Genomic DNA, 16,594 nt, shown 5'->3' with positions numbered 1-16,594 from the left:
TGCCAGATGCCAAGGGGCGCAGACAGACCCGCGGCGAATGATCTCCCGGCTGTGAGCTCCGCCGCAGACCCTCGCCTGCGCCCCAGGGGTGAAGCGTGCAGAGCGGGTTTCTCAGAGCTGATCTCCCAGAGGAGAGAGGTCGGAGGGCCACGGGGGCCGCTGTCAGGTTGAACTGGCCTTTGCCACGCCTTAGGAGAAGCCCAGGGCCGTGCAGGCCCTTCAGCTCACGGGGCTGTGTCACATGCAGAGAGAAAGGTTTGGGGAAGCCCACCTTCCAGGCGAGGAAGTCGGGGCAGAGAAAGGCAACCCTCACTCACCCGAGATCACTCAGCTTGCGAGTGGCGGGCGGTGTAAGTCGCGAGGGTTGAGCCCATGCATGTGGCCTCATTTGCTGGTGACCTGTCACCGCAGCTGAGCGGGCACTGTTTTGGGTGCTATGGGGACAGAACAGTAAAAAAAAAAAAAAAAAAAAAAGCAATCCTTGCCCACAGTGAGTGTACTTGGTCTTTTACACCTGACAGGGCACCTTCAGGAGTGTATCTGCCTCGTGTCCCGATCGGGCTGCAAACTTTTCCAGAGTTTCAGAAGCCTCCCCTCGGCTCCTGGGTCACGGTCCATGAGTCCCTTGGGGGTTCTGGATCCCTCTTCGGAGCCATGCTTTGCTGTTTGGTGCGTAAAATACAGCATGTGGGATTGCCACGGAAACCGGCGATCCTGGAGCACAGACACCAAAGTACAGAAGACGAGCGTGCGACATGGCGATGCGGGAGCTTCCTCGTTGTGCCTTCATCACGAGAGCCAGCCGCTGCGCTGTTGCCTACTGCAGTCTCCGCCTTGCGAGGAGCACAAACCGTAGTCTGATGTCTCTGCGGCCACTGCTGGGGACACGAAAGTCTCTGTGATTCGCAGGAGTCTAAGTCACCGGGACTGCCAACGCTACAGTGGCTTGTCACCTGCATTCCTGAAGGAAGAAAAGGCCGCCTTTCTAGCAGAGGGGAGTGAGAGTTAAGATTTTCTTTTTCCAGCGAAACTCATGATCCCCCCCGAGTTCTAACTATGCACCCACAAGGGGTCAGAGGATGCCAGGGTTAGCGCCCCTCTCAATCGAGTGGTATTTCCCCCCAGTGTGTCCACAGCACCCACGGCTGCCGAGAGCCTCAGGAACCCCGCTGGGAAGGACGCCTCCCAGGGCTGCTGTCCTCTCTTGTTCTGTGATTGAATGAGTGACTGTTCCGTTTTCCCATGTCATCGGGGAGGATATGGTGATGACACATGGAGACCAAGAAGTAAATAAGGCAGGGGGGAGAGGGGGCAGGAGCGTGGCCCTGGGGATGAGGGGGTCACGGGAAATCAGACTCACATTGGGACGCCCCCCACTCACGAGCTGTGTGCGTACCCAAGGGTGGGTCAGAAACGTTAGGACTCAGCTCTCCCGTCTGTACACTGGGGCTGACGAGGCCACCCTGGCGGGTCTCTGTGAGGACCCTGTGATGTTAGGGGTGATGCCTGCAGGTGCGTGTAAAGCACTCCGTAAAAGACACCTGTCTGAGTGACACCTTGCCCTTCCATTGTTTCTCTAGCGCCCCTCTCCAAAGTCTGCAGGATGCAACAAACAGCATTAGACCCATACCTTTCCAGGTCTCCACCTCCCTGAGAACGCCACCTAGGCTGTGCTGGCTCCCAGACAGGCTCCCAATGGGAGGGTCCCCACGGTCTCTCTTCCTGCCCACCACCTGGCCCCGCCCACGCTGGTGAGTCTGGGGCGTGCACACTCCGCCGACCGATGGCTCGATGGCTTCCCTTCCCTCCTCTCTTCTTTTCTTCCCTCGTTCTTTTTTTTTAAAAAAAACTGTCCACCGAAGCCAAGTTGCTGAGTGAATCGTTAAGGGAGCGAATTCCAAGAGCGTGAGCTTCTCTTGTTTCCCAGGACAGGTTTGGGCCAAGACAAACCCTGGCGATGCCAACAGCAGTTGCTTAAACAGTGGAGCTCAGAGCTGGCTCCTTGGCCTGGCTGGCGGGGCTCTGTTTGAACTTTCTCCTCTCTCCTTCCACCCGGTGATTAAAAGAACCACATGGAACTTTCTCCTTGTGCCTCTTTGCCCGCCCCTCCCCATGCACCACCCCCCCCCCTCCTCCCCGGGAGGGGTTCTGCAAAGTCCCTCGGTGTTTCTCAGAGAGCCCGGAGCTGCGGCCTCTGGATTTATGTTCACTTGGCAACGCGAGGCTGAAATGGCCCCAGAAGCCTGAATAACTGGAAAAGGGAAATGGAGAAGGGCGGGGCTGGGGGGAGGCTCTCACTGTGGCTTACGCTCGGCCCTCCCCCACCAGGACCTGTGTGCCAAAGGAAAAATCAGACCAACTGGCTGGAGGCTGAAAAAGAGGTCAAAGTTGTTCCGAGAAACTAACGACATTTGTCCTCTCTGGGTGCCTGGCGACGCCATGGGTTCTGTCCTTCCACGGGTCCCTCCTCCTGTCCATTCTGGGTTTCCTGTGTGACCCGTGGAGAAATCCTCGAAATTTTAATCCCCTGATCGGGCCGATTTTAAGGATTCTCTAAATGTTTGTTAAATTTTAAAAATGTTATAAAAGCAGTGGGAAGTCGACTTTTTTTTTTTTTTTTTTTTTTTTTAGTTTGGTTCTGTTACGCGTCTTGTCTGGGCCTGCATAACGTAAGTTCATATCCCTCCGAAGGCACAGCTTTCATCCCCCGGGTAAGGTCGTATCTGTTTCCCAAATTAGGTCTCTAGCAATTTGGGGGCGGGAACTATTCTTCCCCCTTCTCCCTCCCTCCTCCACTTCCCCAAATATTTATTGAGCGTCTACTATGTACTGTCCTCATCTCTCCTCCACTGCACTCTTAACACTTAGCAAGTCTGTCTCCTGATAGGCGCTTTGTGAGTGTTGGATGGAGGCATGGAAAGATGGGGTTTGGGGCAGAGCTCCAGGAAGTCCACCGGGCTCTGTAGTTCTCCTAGGAGGCTGTACGTGTGGTTAACATCTCAGAATTGGGGTCAAGCCACAGAGAGGTGAGCTGGGCCTGGGGCTAGGAGTTCAGGGCCCCTGGTTGCCAGCCCCGACTTGGCCGCCACCTTGCTGTGTGTTTAGGAGCAGTGTGCTGGACTCTTTAAAGCTGCAGCTGCCCTATCTAGCAAATGAAAGCACTCTCCAGACCTCTCTAGAGTTCTGCGATTCTTCAAAGCCCTCCGCCCCCGAAGCCGATGAAATGAGATCCTGCCACACAAGAATTATGCGCCTGTCAGATTCACTGCCATCTCACTCCCTTCTCGGACTGTCTCTTCTTGGGCCGACTTGGAATGGCCCGTGTCTTTTCTTTTTCAAGCATCTGCAGTGGCTGCCCATGTCCCGTCACAGCCAGTGTGCCTTCCTCTCTTTGACTCTCTAAAGATTCACAGCCTGTCCACAACCCACTGGTCCACCGTAGCGCTCAGCACTCCGCGTCGGGTGGGGCTGCCCTCCTCCCTACCCCCGATCCACCTCTAGCCTTGGCTTCCATGCCCGTGCTCTGCCCTTTATGACTTCTAAATCTCAGTGACTTCACAAAACTTCTGTGAGCATCCACCAGATGTGAGCTGGTTTGAAACAGATCGTCCCCAAACAAGAACTCACTACAGGAAAGAAAGAAAGAAAGAAAAAAAACCGCCCCTATTTCCACACCCAGTGACAAAGTCTGTGAACACCTTGGTTTATATCCTTCCAGTCTTTTTTCTTTTAACATCCAAGCAGGGCTTCAGGGGGATGGACCACATGATTTACTTAACGATCCCCTCTGGTGAGCTGGCTCTGAAGGTCGTTTCTTTTACCGGAGTTTGCCTGTTATGAGGAACACCCTGTCACTAAATCTTTCTACCTGCCTTTCATTAAGTCCTTGGGCTACATTCCTAACAGTAGATTCACTGGGATTAAGGCTCTTTAGCGCTGTGGGCAGGGTGGGGAGTGGGGGGTGGGGGGGTGGTTAGGGTGGGGGAGGAGAAACCATGTGGAGACCCTCATCCTTCTGTGAGTCCAGGGAACGTGTCGAGTGAGAAAACAACGGTCCTTATTTTTTCCTTTGGGAATTGGCCAGTTTAACAGATGTCCCGGCCCCCTTGCTTCCCAACCTCCTGACGTCCTGGCCCGACACCAGCCTCCCGTGACCTCGAGGAGCAATACACCGAGGAAAAAACCACCAGTGTGCCTTCAGCGGGGACTGAGGACTCTGGAACCAAATCTCCCCTGAGTCCCCCTGCCCCACCTCCTCCTCAGCTGATGGAACTGTGCACTCGGACATGTGTGATTAACTGTGGTATTAAGAAAATATGTATGACACAATGTTTTTCAGCTTTTTCCAGAGATATTTATATCACACAAATGGCATGTTGGGTTTTTTTCCCCCTTCTCCACCACTAAGAATGAATAAATCAATTGTCCTAATCAAGCTAATGGAGAGGGCATGGGCTCCGGAGCTAGGTGGGAGGGGCTCTTTGCCGGAGCCCGCTGCTCCCTTATGGGGGGTGGGGGCAGCTCAGCAGCCTCCTGTCTGTGGGCCTCTGTTTCCCTCTCTCTGAGATGGGCATGGTGACGTCCGACCACAACTGACCTCACACGGATGAAGATCTTTGGAAGCATTTGGAGTTCCTTGGAAGAAAGTCGCTGCATGAATTTTTAATCCTCTATTTTCAGCTCTTTGGAGCTGCGTGCAGGAGCTGAGCTGTCAGCACAGAGAACTCACCCCTACATCCTAGTTTATACGGTTTTTGTCTCTCTCCATCCCACGGATCTGACCTTAAGAACGACTCAGAATGGGCGGGGGCGGGGGGGGGAACGCGGTTGGTTTGGTTGTGGTCGCTGTTATTACATAAAAATTAATGGCTTGGCAAACACAGGGATCACCCCGTCATGCAAAGGGTCATGTTTACACCGAGCAAATATACTTCCAGCTCCTACACCTTCAGCAGCGCTGCAGGGCAGAGTCGACACGATTCCCACACGAGACTCGCAGTCCCACGCCAGAATCGCCCTGGCTCTGAAGGGAGACGTTAGTGCGTTTTTCTCTGCAACCAGAATCCCGTCATCCTCCAAATTCCTCATGGACAAAGGAGGTTTTTCCATTCCTAATTTACTGAGGTCTGCTAACTCCACCGAGCAGTGAAAAAACGAAAGGGGAAATTCATTAGGGACATAGGACCAAACTTGGATCGTATTCATTGTCCATTCACCCTTCATCAAATATGTATTGAGTGCCTAGAATACCTAGAATACCTGTGACCATGCTAAGTGCGGGGGGCGGGGGGCGGGGTGCAGAATTGCCCCTGCCTGGGGGAGGCTGTGGTTAAGAAAGTGGGCGTTAATCAGCAGTCACACAGGGAAATGTAAATTCACACCTGAGTTGGGAGCTATGAAAGGAAGGCAATGCATCGTCATGGGGGATCGGATCTAGCTTTGGAGAGGAGAAAAGTGGAATCTCTGTCGGTGTCACGATGGTCCCTTTTAAAGAAAAGTGGTGACTTTGAGGGTGGGAAAGGCCAGAGTAGTAAGAGGGAGTAAGGGAGAGAATTAAGAGATGGCGTGAGGCACACCCACAAGGATGGCCATAAAAAAAATGGAGACTAACAAGTGTTGGCAAGGACGTGGGAAACTGGAACCCTTCTGCTCTGCGGGCGAGGAGGCAAAAGGATGCTGTCACCGTGGAAAACGGTCTGGCCGTTTCTCAGTGAGTTCAACATAGAACTACCATATGACCCAGCAATTCCACTCCTAAGCATATGCCAAAAGAACTGAAAACAGATGTTCAGACAAAAATGTGTGCACACTTGTTCCTAGGGGCTCTGTTTACAATAGCCCGGCGTTAGCAACAACCCAAACGGCCATCGGTGGACACGTAAAGTGTGGTCTGTCCGTACCACAGAATGGTATTCGACCACAACAAGGAGTAAGTCCCGACACATGCTGCAACGTGGATGAACATTAATAAGGGTTGTGCTCAGTGAAAGAAGTCATAAAATACCACATGTTGTAGGGCTCTGTTTATGTGAACAGGTGGTGGTTCGCCAGGGGCTGGGGCAGGGTGGGATGGGAAGTGGCCCTAGTGGGTAAGGGGTTTCCATTTGGGGTGATACAGAGTTCTGGGTTGGATAGCAGTGATGCTTGCACAGCAGTGTGAATCCACACTTTTACATGGTCAGCATGGGAAATTTTATGCCCTCTGTTGTTTACTATAATAATAGCGATAATTTTTTAAAAGGTGGAGCTAGGGAGGTAGGCCAAGCCCTCTGGTGAAGGGACTGGACAGCGCTTTCATGTTGGGGGGGACAGTGACCAGGTCACCCTGGCGACAGGTGAAGAATGGATGGGAGTGGGTGACAGCATTGGGAGGGGGTCCAGCGAGGAGGTGGGAGCCGTGACCCAGGACAGGGATGTCGTGGACCAGGGGTTACAGTGGTGGTGGAGAGAAGCAGGTAGATTTGAGAGACACGTGGTGGGTAAAAAAGCAAGAGGGCCCGGTGAGAGACTGGTGAGGGACTGGCTACACCGTCATTTCCAACAGACCCCAGTCGGCTCCCTCATTAGCATCTGTGCTCTCATTTACGGGGCCTGGAGGAAGGACGGGTGTGCCTTCGCAGGGTGCTGGCGAGTGTACCGGAAGAACACTCTTGGATTCAAATAAAAAAAATTTTTTTTGCTGCCAGACCTCGAGCAAGCCACTTCATTTCTTGTGCCTCAGTTTCTTCCCCGGTAACATCGGGACCCTCAGACCTACTTCATGGGTTACCGTGGGGAGATGGGAAGAAATAAGCGCATTGGGACAACAGCACCTGTCCCGGCTGTCTCCCCGGACTCTGGAGAGACCCAAATGACTTGTCAATCTTTCAAAGACAACACAGATCACCCACGGATGTTGCTGGGGCTGAGGTCACAGCTTTGAGTAGGGGGGGCCCTTCAACAGATTCTCCAAAAGTGGTGACTTCACAATAATCTCGAAGGTAATAAATTAGAGTTGCTAAGGCTATGATAAAACGGCAGAGGACTCTTAGAAGCCGCGTGAGCTGAGAAGCAGAGTCGCCCGTAACGCTACGGTCTTTCTTCCGCACTTGCCCCGCCCCCTCCAGCGCAGGCCACGCCCCCGGCTAAGCCCCACCCAGGCTCCGCCCCCGATGTTAGCGCGGGCCGTGCCCCCTCGACACCCAGCTCCCCGGGTTGGAGTCTCCCATCTGCGCTAAGCATTTGGTGGCCAGGAAAGGAGGCGAGGAGACTTGGTAGGCGGGGATGGGAGGGCTGGAAATTAGCAGGGTGAGAACTGGGGAGACTAGTCTGAGGCGAACCCCTCCCCGTGCCGCTCTTCCCGCACCCTCTTGTCGAGGGCCTTGGCTTTTGCATAATGTAAGTACTTATTTAATGCGAGTGCTGGCTGAAGAGCTCTTCATTTGTCTTTCTGTCCTTCATATGCCAACGTGCTTCCGCCTCCTGTCTGTCTAGGTTGAGGCGCTTGGAGAGGAGAGCGCTCCCCAACAGCTGCCGTTCGACCCCCAGCCCCCGGCCAAGGGCAGCGCGAGAGGCTGGGGCCGGGACAAGGGACAGCACCATATGACAGGCTTCTGGAACCAGACCCGATGCCAACTTGGATTCTTTTTCTCCAATAAAAGGAACTTTTCACTTTTTTCCCCCTCCAAACACCCTTTATTATTATTTTTTTTAATTTAAAGAGACCGGTTCCTATCCATCGGACTGGAGACATCACAGTGCAAAAGAGAAGCTGAGTCTGGCACACACGCGTGTGCGAGCACAGGCATGCGGGCGCGCGAACCCTCGAACGAAAACACACACACACACACACACACACACACACACACACGTCCTCCAGAGGTTTTCCCCGATGTATCTACTCCGGTTACAACTAGGAACAGCCCCTCCCCCATCTCGCCTTCCCCCCCTTCCTCCCCCCAATCTTGGGAGGAGCATTCTCCGTGCCTTCCCAAGTCCCCAAGGGGGACCTCCAATGTTGGAGTGGGGTGGGGGGAGGGTCATATAACGAAGACCAGAGAGAACAAATTAGATAATCAAAAGAATTATAGTAATTGCTTTCACTTTTCCCGAGCCCGCTCTGCGGATTCTCTCTCCGCCCCTTCCTCGGCTTTCGGTCCGTCGGGAACGCTCGGTCTCTCCGACCCCCTCCCCTCCCCCCGGCGACTCCTCTCCTCTCCCCTCGCTCCCGCGTTCCCTCTCTTCCTCCGTTTTCTGGTGTGCTGGAACGTTCAGCGGAATATGATGAATGATCACCTGTCACGGCTTGTTTATTATAATGCAGGCAATCAATTACACATCCCCAACGCTGGCCGGCCTGCAGGAAATTTATATGCTCAGCACAAACCAATGTGAAAATGGAATCTCATTTGCCAAATGTCTTTCTCCCCGTACAGCACGATGATTACAGTCTGTGTTTGTTTCAACAGTCGTGCACAACCGACACTGCCATCATTTACTGCCTGGCCCCGGTCACGTTACTCTAAGACTTTATTTATTGGGTTACAATGGCCAGCACAGGAAAAGGACAAGAGTGTCTGTCAGGGATGCCACCTTATTAAAAAGTGGGCGGGCTGGGCGGAATTCCTGGGCAGGGCTGCAGCCCCAGCCGCAGGGCCCTGCCTCCCCAGGTCACTCCCCCCGAATCCTGCAGGCCCAGCTCCTAAATCCCTACCCCGCCCCTGGAGGCTGTTCTGGGTGGGGGCAAGCGCCACAGGTCCTGGCATCGGAAGGACAGAGTTCCAGCTCTGGCTCTGCTACTCTCTGGCTGTGTGTGGCCAGGGATTCAACCTCCTCAGCTTGAAAACAGGAGTTCTAACACCTCACTCTCAGGATGATTGTGATGCCTAGGATATCAGAGGCACGGAGGAATGCTAGATCTGGGGACTTCAGGTCGCACACCCTGGCCCCCACCTGCAAAGGTGGAGAGGAGAGGGGTTCCCCTCGGAAAAGACGTGAGTCGGATCTCACACCCTGTGTCAAAATTCCCCCAGTCTCCACCTTCTGGGACTGGGCTGTCTCAAGATCCTCTGTTTCCCTTCCGGGTGGAATTTTGCGTTTTCCTGTCCTGTAGACTGACGCACAGAGAGGCTCTGGGAACATGACACTTCGCTCGGATCCCGTCTCTGTCGTCATAAAAATAGGCGAAGGATCCGGGATCCAGGATCCAAGGAGCCCACGGATTCAAAAAGTGCCAGGAAAGTGCCATCATCACTGCTCCCCGGCCTCTGTCTGTCGGGAGCTCCGGTGGGTGGGGCCGCAGGGTTTTTCTGCACAAGGTGTGTTGCCCCGACTCCGTAGACCCCACAGCACTTGGTATAAAGTGAGAGAGGCCAGTAGATGAGGGGCAGACGGATTCTCATGGGTATATTACCTTGCTTATTGTGTTGTATATTTCCTTATTCTTTGATCCAGGTGTCTATTTAATGGTTGTCTGCCCTGCTGGGATGGAGCCTCTGGGAGGAAAGGTGCCAGGTTGGTTGCGGTCACCTCCCGTGTCCCTAGCACAGAGCCCCTGCTTGGCACGGCCTGAAGAGATCAGTAAACGTTTGTGGCTTTGATGAATGGATGAATGAATGGATGGCTACGTGGATAAACGCAACACTAGGGCCATCTCTGCCGTGCAGAGGGTGGGCCCTGGTGAAAGGCTGTGTACCTTTCTGTATGGTATCTTTGCTGTTCCTAACCTTCACAGAATCGGGCTATCTCCCGGGCGCCCAGCCTTGTCCGGGTGTTTCGGGTTACGCACACCACTAGGGCTCACAGTGCCAGCTGGTGGCAGATCACAGGCGTGTCCACCTGGCTACTCCTACGCACCCCTCAGACCTACCTCCCTGGAATGAAGTCCCACTGACTCTCGTATCCCAAGTTGTTTGAAATCTCTACACCTCCCGAAACCATGGGCTTCCTGTAGACAGGCAGCTCTACCCCTATTCATATGTGGGTCCCCCAAATGCCCAGCCCAGGGCATGCCTGCACCAGATGTTTTCAATCAATCAATAAAGATGATCTTCTCTACACATGGATATATGGCATGCAACTTAGAAGTCCATGAAAGTATGCTGGGCCAGGAAAATAATGATTTGAGTTTATATTTTCAAAAGCGAAAATGTAACACAGTTCGGTCAAGGGCTTCAAATTTGTGGAAGGGGTTTCCTTCCATAGATACAGTTATCAGTCACCACGATGATCGTTAGCAAGCAGGGGGACGGCACAGAGCCGGGCCTCCCCAGCAGGGCGGGCCGGGTGGAGCGGCATCCCTCCGCCGACTCGCTCCACTAGCTGACTAACAGACCTTATTCCCTGGCCGAGCGGATCACATCCTGCCAGCTCCGGCTTCCCGGCGCGGAGAGGAAGTGAGAGCGAGCGCGGTGGGATCCTGGGGGAAAAGCGGCCTGTGTCTGCTGCTGCTTTGACAGTTGAGGCTGGGAGAGGGGCTGGCAAACAATGGGAAATGAAACATTTGAGTGGTTGCAGAAAATTCCGTGGGAAATCCCCCCTGGTGGTATTTATGTGCGAGGGCTGTGACCAGGGGAGCTCGGGGCTTTCGATTTCAAGGGCTCCTGAGCAGACCATGATAGCGTCCTAAGAGGCAGTCCCCAGGACTCCCTCGCGCCACCAGAGACCGGTCAGTCTGTCTGTCCAGGGAAGACGTGGCTGTGCACGTGAAGCTGAGCTACCATGGCCTGTTGGGAGTTCACCCGCAGTTGCAAGGCTCGGGCCCCCACACATTTCTGCCCGTGAACAAATCCCTCTCAATGGTTCCCCTACGTCTTCCCTGGCCTCAGAGCCCGGGGGTGTACACGACTGAGGGAGTTTCCTCGGGCTCACACCTGCTTGCAGAAGTGTGGAGACAGCAGCCCCCTGCACGCATGCATCTCCTCCCGTTTAACTGAAACGTCCCAAATCAAGGCCTGACTGCCCTCCCACGGCACCTTTCCGCGAACACTTGGCCTCTTCCTGCTTTCCCCTCTCCTGTCAGCGATGGACACGTACGCATTTGTCTGTTGAACCCCCGCCCTCCTCTAGGGAATGAAGTGGCCTAATATTAACCAACCCTCGCTTTGCTTTCCTGGGAACTAATAAATATTCAAAATACTTTACCACTCTTGCTAATGTCTTGCTACTGCCGCCGTGAGAGAATATATGTGTTTATAGATCCACTTAAAGGTAAGGTTTATAGATTTTTAGAGACACTTAGCAGATGAGAAAACTGAAACTTAAAGGGGTGAGATAACTTGCTCTCGTGTATTAGTCATAAGGTTTCCGTTGCAGAGTGACAGGCACCTAACTTAAATGGATGTGAGTCAGAATAAAAATGTACCAGAGTATTTGGCTGAGAAGCAAGGGCTGTATTAGCTTCAGGCATGGCTGGATCTAGGCTCTCAATGAAGTCTTCAGGAATTTGCCTCTCTCCATCTCTCTGGCTCTGCTTCCCCCCCCACCACCACCACCTGCACCCTGCACTGGTTGCATTTTTTTAGATTGGCTCTCTCCACCCATTTTACATCATCCCAGAGTCCAGTCCAGGCTTTTTCCTGGTTACGTCTGTGAAATCCCAGGATTAGGTCTGATGGTCTCCGAGAGATCAGCTGCCCATTGCTAAACCAGTGACTATGGCAAGGAGGGTGGAACAATATGATTGTCCAGGCCCCGGTCACGTGCTCACTGCCCAAGCCTAGCCAAACCACAGGGACCCAGTGAGAGTGAGTGGTTCCCTAAAGAATACCGGGGTGCTCTTACCAGAAGGAGGAGGAATGGATGCTGGACGGGCAGAAAGACCTGACGTCCTGCACTCCTGAGTCCCACACCGCGACGGGGCAGGCAGGCCCGCACTCAGGTCTGCCCCTACCTTCTGCACGTGGCTGGAGACCACCTTGGGGACCCCTCCTGCTCCATCCTGCCCTGGGACTCTCGCCCCACGCCTGCCCCATGAATTCATTCTAGTCAACAGCTTTCAAAATGCGCATCCTAGGAGGGATGCTGGAGGGAGGCAGACAGCGGGGGGTGAGCAAGAAGGAAGGTGACCGAACCTCAGCGGCTGTGGCTGCAGAAAGCCCTCTGCCCCTATTTCGATCGTGCAGCAATTCTCGTATCTGTTTCTGCAGTCACTTCCTCTCCACACTTTTATTCCAAACGGACAGCTCTGCTGTCCTCTCCCCCGTTTGTAAATGAGGAACGGCAGTGCAGAGAGACGCAGCGACCGACCAAGGCCACACGTGCAGCGACACAGTGCAGGGTGAACCTGCAAAATCACGGTCTGCGTGCCCACATCCTGCCTGCCCACGTGCAGCCTTGCGGGCGGGCCGGAGACCACCGCACGCAGCCCCGCGTCACCTCCCTCCTTTCCCAGTCCAGGAGCTGCCTCCCAGAGCAGAGCAGAAAGAGGAAACATTTTTGCAGGTTTTTATTGAGTCTTGGGGTTCCCCGCCCCCCGAGCAGGCAGCTGCGGGGGACCTTCTGTAGGCAGTAGGGTCCTGCCAGAAAGGAGGAAAACCTCCAGATTCCTGCTCCTTCCTGCTTGCTGGTACCCGTGGTCATGTCGCCGCTCCAGAAGAACTGACACGGGCCAGCCCTGTCCTTCCGTTTAGGATGTTTACAAACAAGGGCTCTGCTCTGGCCTCCCGAGTCTGCAAAGCCGCACGCCAGCCCCGCCGCATCTTTCACACTCACACACCCTTCTGCAGCGCCGGCCGAGCCGTTTGTCACAGTGACTCCACCCAGCCACCCCACACGGTCGGTACCCTCCGTGCCCTCACTGGACAGGTGAGAAGACGAAGGTGCAGACGGGCGGGTCGGTTTTTCTGGGGTTCTCAGCCAGGCTCAGGCTCAGGCTCAGAAAGTTAGGAAAACAGGCTCTGGGTGATATCTCGACACCAGACACACGGTGAGCGCTTTGCACTAGAAGGATGTAGGTCAAAGGTGGCAAACACAAGGCCCGCGGGCTGAATCCGGCCCTCTACCTTGTTTTATCCGGCCTGGCACCTTGTTTCAACCCAGCAGCAGCGCCGAGCTCTCGCTTAACTGTTAAGGAGCAGTTCCATGTATACAGTCCTAACGTTGCATGTGGCCCTTTGAAGGCAACCGCGAGGCTGATGTGGCCCCCGGTGACAATGAGTCTGACACCCCCGAGTAAGGTTGTCGTCACATCGGCACACAGACAGACAGAAAGTTCTCTGCTTCCTTCAGTCCCTTCCTTCCACTGCCCAGGGGCTCCCAGCCGAGCCTGAGGACCGCCGTGTTTTCCTTTTCACCTCTCCCCTGCACTCTCTTGCCCGGAGTCCTCAGCAAGCACACACAGGGGCTTCCGGGGAGACGGCTATTATATATTACACGGCGGCAGGGCTCACGAGGCACCGGCGGACACAGGTGAGCCAGGTAAAGAAAGGCACACGGGCTCACGACTTCGACTACCTTGCAGGGGCTTATTGAATTAGCGTGATTCTTAACATCTTCGAGTTGGATCTCCTCCAGGCCAGCCAGCTGGTGCATTCAGTGCGACTCAGCTCGCCTTAACTCAATTAACTGAGCCGCGCTGAGCAGAACTCAACAAGTATCTCTTAAGCCCTGAGCTGGCTGCAGGGGGGGAAAGACAAAGAAGGGTGAGATGCAGGCTCTGCCAGACGGGGCCCTGGAGGAGACCCTTGCGCTCCTCGTAGATGACATGGCGCCTAATTTTCTGCATGCCACCTTCGCAATTGTCCCCAGACCCGCACACCCCCCTGTGCGGTGACCGACATCATATTTTTCTTTAACTTTTCTGCAGGTGAACTAATTTCCTTCGGAACATGTAAGTGTGTATCATGGAGGTGGAATTCACATACCATAAAATCCACCATTTGGATGTGGCTAATTCAACGGCATTTAGAACGTTCACACTGTTGTAGAGCCGCCACCTCTGTCTAGTTCCGAGACGCGCCCGGCCACCCCACACCCAGCACAAAGTCTCTCCCCACTCCCCGCTCCCTTTCGCCCCTCACAACCACCGCTCTGCGTCCTGCATCTGTGGATTCGCCTATTCTGGACATGTCGTGTAAATGGAATCCTAAAACACGTGGCCTTTCGTGTCTGACTTCTTTCACTTAGCATAAATATTTTTTAAGCCCCATTCACATTATGACATGTATCAGAACTTTATTCTTTTTTATGGTGCAATAAGTCCACTTTATGATTATACCATGTTCGCTCATTCATCCTTGGATGGACATTGAAGCTAGTTCTACCTGTTAGATATTGTAAATAGTGCAGCTAAATAAGTTTACCTAACTAATTAAGATGTAATGGACACATAACATTGTGAAAATACGAAGCATCTCATGGATTTGCACGTCACCCTCACTCAGGGGCCATTTCACCTTCTCTGCTTTGCTCCAGGTTTCACACACGTGCTGCCGGGACAAGCACTAAATGAATGGGTTTTAAAAGAAAAATTAGCATCGCTATTGTAACCAGGAAGCCTGTATTTTTCTGGCAGATCGTTCAATAGATACTTAACTATCGGGAGTAAAAATTTCACCTGCAGAGCACGCATCAAACCGCCCCGAACACTACCAGGTGCGGTAGCAAAGAGCCCAGCACCAGGTGTGGCTGGCCTTGCATTTGAACCCTGCCTTTGCCATCTGCGTGACTCTGGGCAAATGTCCTGGCCTTCCCCAGCCTCAGTTTCCTCATCTGCTAAGTGCTAATCGTTAAAATGGCTTCGCCCCGTAGTTGGGTGAGAACTAAAACCGGGCACCTAGTACGTGCTCGGTACGTGAAAGCGGGTGGGTGGGCACCCAAGTCAGGAACATGGTGGCAGTTAACGGCACGGGTAGCTAACAAAGCAAGGACTTGCTAGGTGCCAGGAACGGGGCGAGGGGCCGTGGGGACGCTACCTCATGTGACCCCTAAAGTGTTTTACAAGGCAAAGTATTAGCCCTGTTTTGTAGCTGAGGGAACAGGCAAAGAGAGGGGTAGCCAGTAGGTGAAGGTCACACAGCAAAGACTTGAGCTCTGGGAAAGTGACATGACCATCTGAGAAGGAACCAAGAGTCCCCTGGCGTGCCGGGACTCTCCCCAGGGAAGGGATGGTTAACGGCACAGTGGCTGCCGGCGACCCTGAGGTCCAGCTCCGGCCACTGGCTGCGCGCTAGGCCTGGAGGCTTGGTCCTTGCCGGGGTCCTCCCTGCAGAGTCTTGCTGTCAAGGGGCTTTTTTGTGGGGTCTGCCACGAGGGGCTCCCCGAGGGCCTGCTCTCGGCCTTCACAGCTTCACTGGTTGTGGGTCATGGGCTTTTCAGGCCCTCTCTGTACCCCACGGCCCCCCAGTGACCCTGAAACTGCCCCTTTGCTCTGCACTCTCTCCCTCACCATGCTGCATCTGAGCTTCCGAGACTGTCTCACAGCCTCTCACTAATTACCCACCGGCAGCGCAAAAATTAGCGAGTCTCGGGTTCACACGCATCCGTCACACCGTCACCAACAGGGAGTGCAGGGTTCACAGTTTGGGTCTGCATGGGGAATCCTGCCCCGCCCAAGGATGACGCCAGCATCAGGGTGGTCTCAGTTTCCTGGGCTGTCGTAACGAACCGGCACCACTGGGGGGCTTAAAACCGCCGGAATTTACTCTCCCACTGATCCGGAGGCCAGAATCTAGGTGTCCCAGGTCCAGGTGTCCGCAAGGCCAGCCTCCCTCCAAAGCCCCCCTGGGAGGATCCTTCCTCCCTCTTCCAGCTTCTGGGGGCCCAGGGGTTCCTGGGCTCGTGGCTGCACCGCGGCCTCCCCAGGCGCTCCTGTGCGTCCTTGACCATCTCTTAGGAGGACACTTACCTTGGATTTGAGAACACCCTAACCCAGTATGACTGTCCCGATCCTTATACTAAGTACCTCTGCCAAGACCCTATTTCCTACATCACGTGCTGAGACCCAGGGGGACACGGATATTCGAAGGACACTACACAGCCCACTACAGAGGCCTTCAAATAGAAGGGGCGCCTGGTCATCTTTGGACTGGGTTTGCCGTGCACCTGAGCCCCATGGGCACAGACACAGCGGGCGTCACGTTCCTCCAGACCCCGAAAGTAGTCAGCCAGCTCCTTACACTTCTCTCTTTCCCAGCCCTTGGCGGGGACCACAGGCAACCCTGTCACTTTCTGGCCAGTCTCTGGTCCAGCGCAGGTCAGGATAGTGTAAAAGCCCTGCCGTGTTCCCCTCCACCTTCCCCAGGCCAGCTCTGCCCTGGGGCCTGAGGAACCTGGTGTGGGCCAGGCCGCCTCCAGCCCTGCTCCGCCCTGTGCTTCTGGTTCCCAAAGTGGACCCGGCGGGACAGTGCCCCGGACACCCGCACTCGGCCGGCGCTGCCGTACAGCAAGCTGCCCGGGTGTCTTACTTTCGACGCAGCCGGGGTGTGGGCGGGTGTCCGTGAGCACGTGGCGGCCGACCCGAGTCAGCCCAAGAATCCATTTTCCCCCGGAGCGCCCCACCGCCCCCGTGTCCCCCAGAGCTCCCTCTGAGAAATGAATGCCACACGGCATAAACCACTGCAAAACAGAAAGTGGAGCCACAACTGTTGCGTGTGCACTGCCGCAGAAGATGAGTTTT

At 54.5% G+C, this 16,594-nt stretch overlaps 1 non-coding gene across 1 annotated transcript; it reads right to left on the bottom strand.

Annotated features, from left to right (window-relative positions):
* Window positions 1-14,315: 14,315 nt before the first annotated feature.
* Window positions 14,316-14,421, bottom strand: LOC123823742. The gene has a single exon (XR_006786585.1). It is a non-coding gene; the product is annotated as a U6 spliceosomal RNA (small nuclear RNA).
* Window positions 14,422-16,594: the final 2,173 nt, after the last annotated feature.

Source organism: Phyllostomus hastatus, unplaced genomic scaffold (genome assembly GCF_019186645.2).
Source record: "Phyllostomus hastatus isolate PE091 unplaced genomic scaffold, TTU_PhHast_1.1 phas_contig_1162, whole genome shotgun sequence".
Classification (NCBI taxonomy): Eukaryota; Metazoa; Chordata; class Mammalia; order Chiroptera; family Phyllostomidae; genus Phyllostomus; species Phyllostomus hastatus.
Note: the sequence above shows the minus strand (reverse complement) of the source record. Positions and strands in the feature narration are given on the sequence as shown.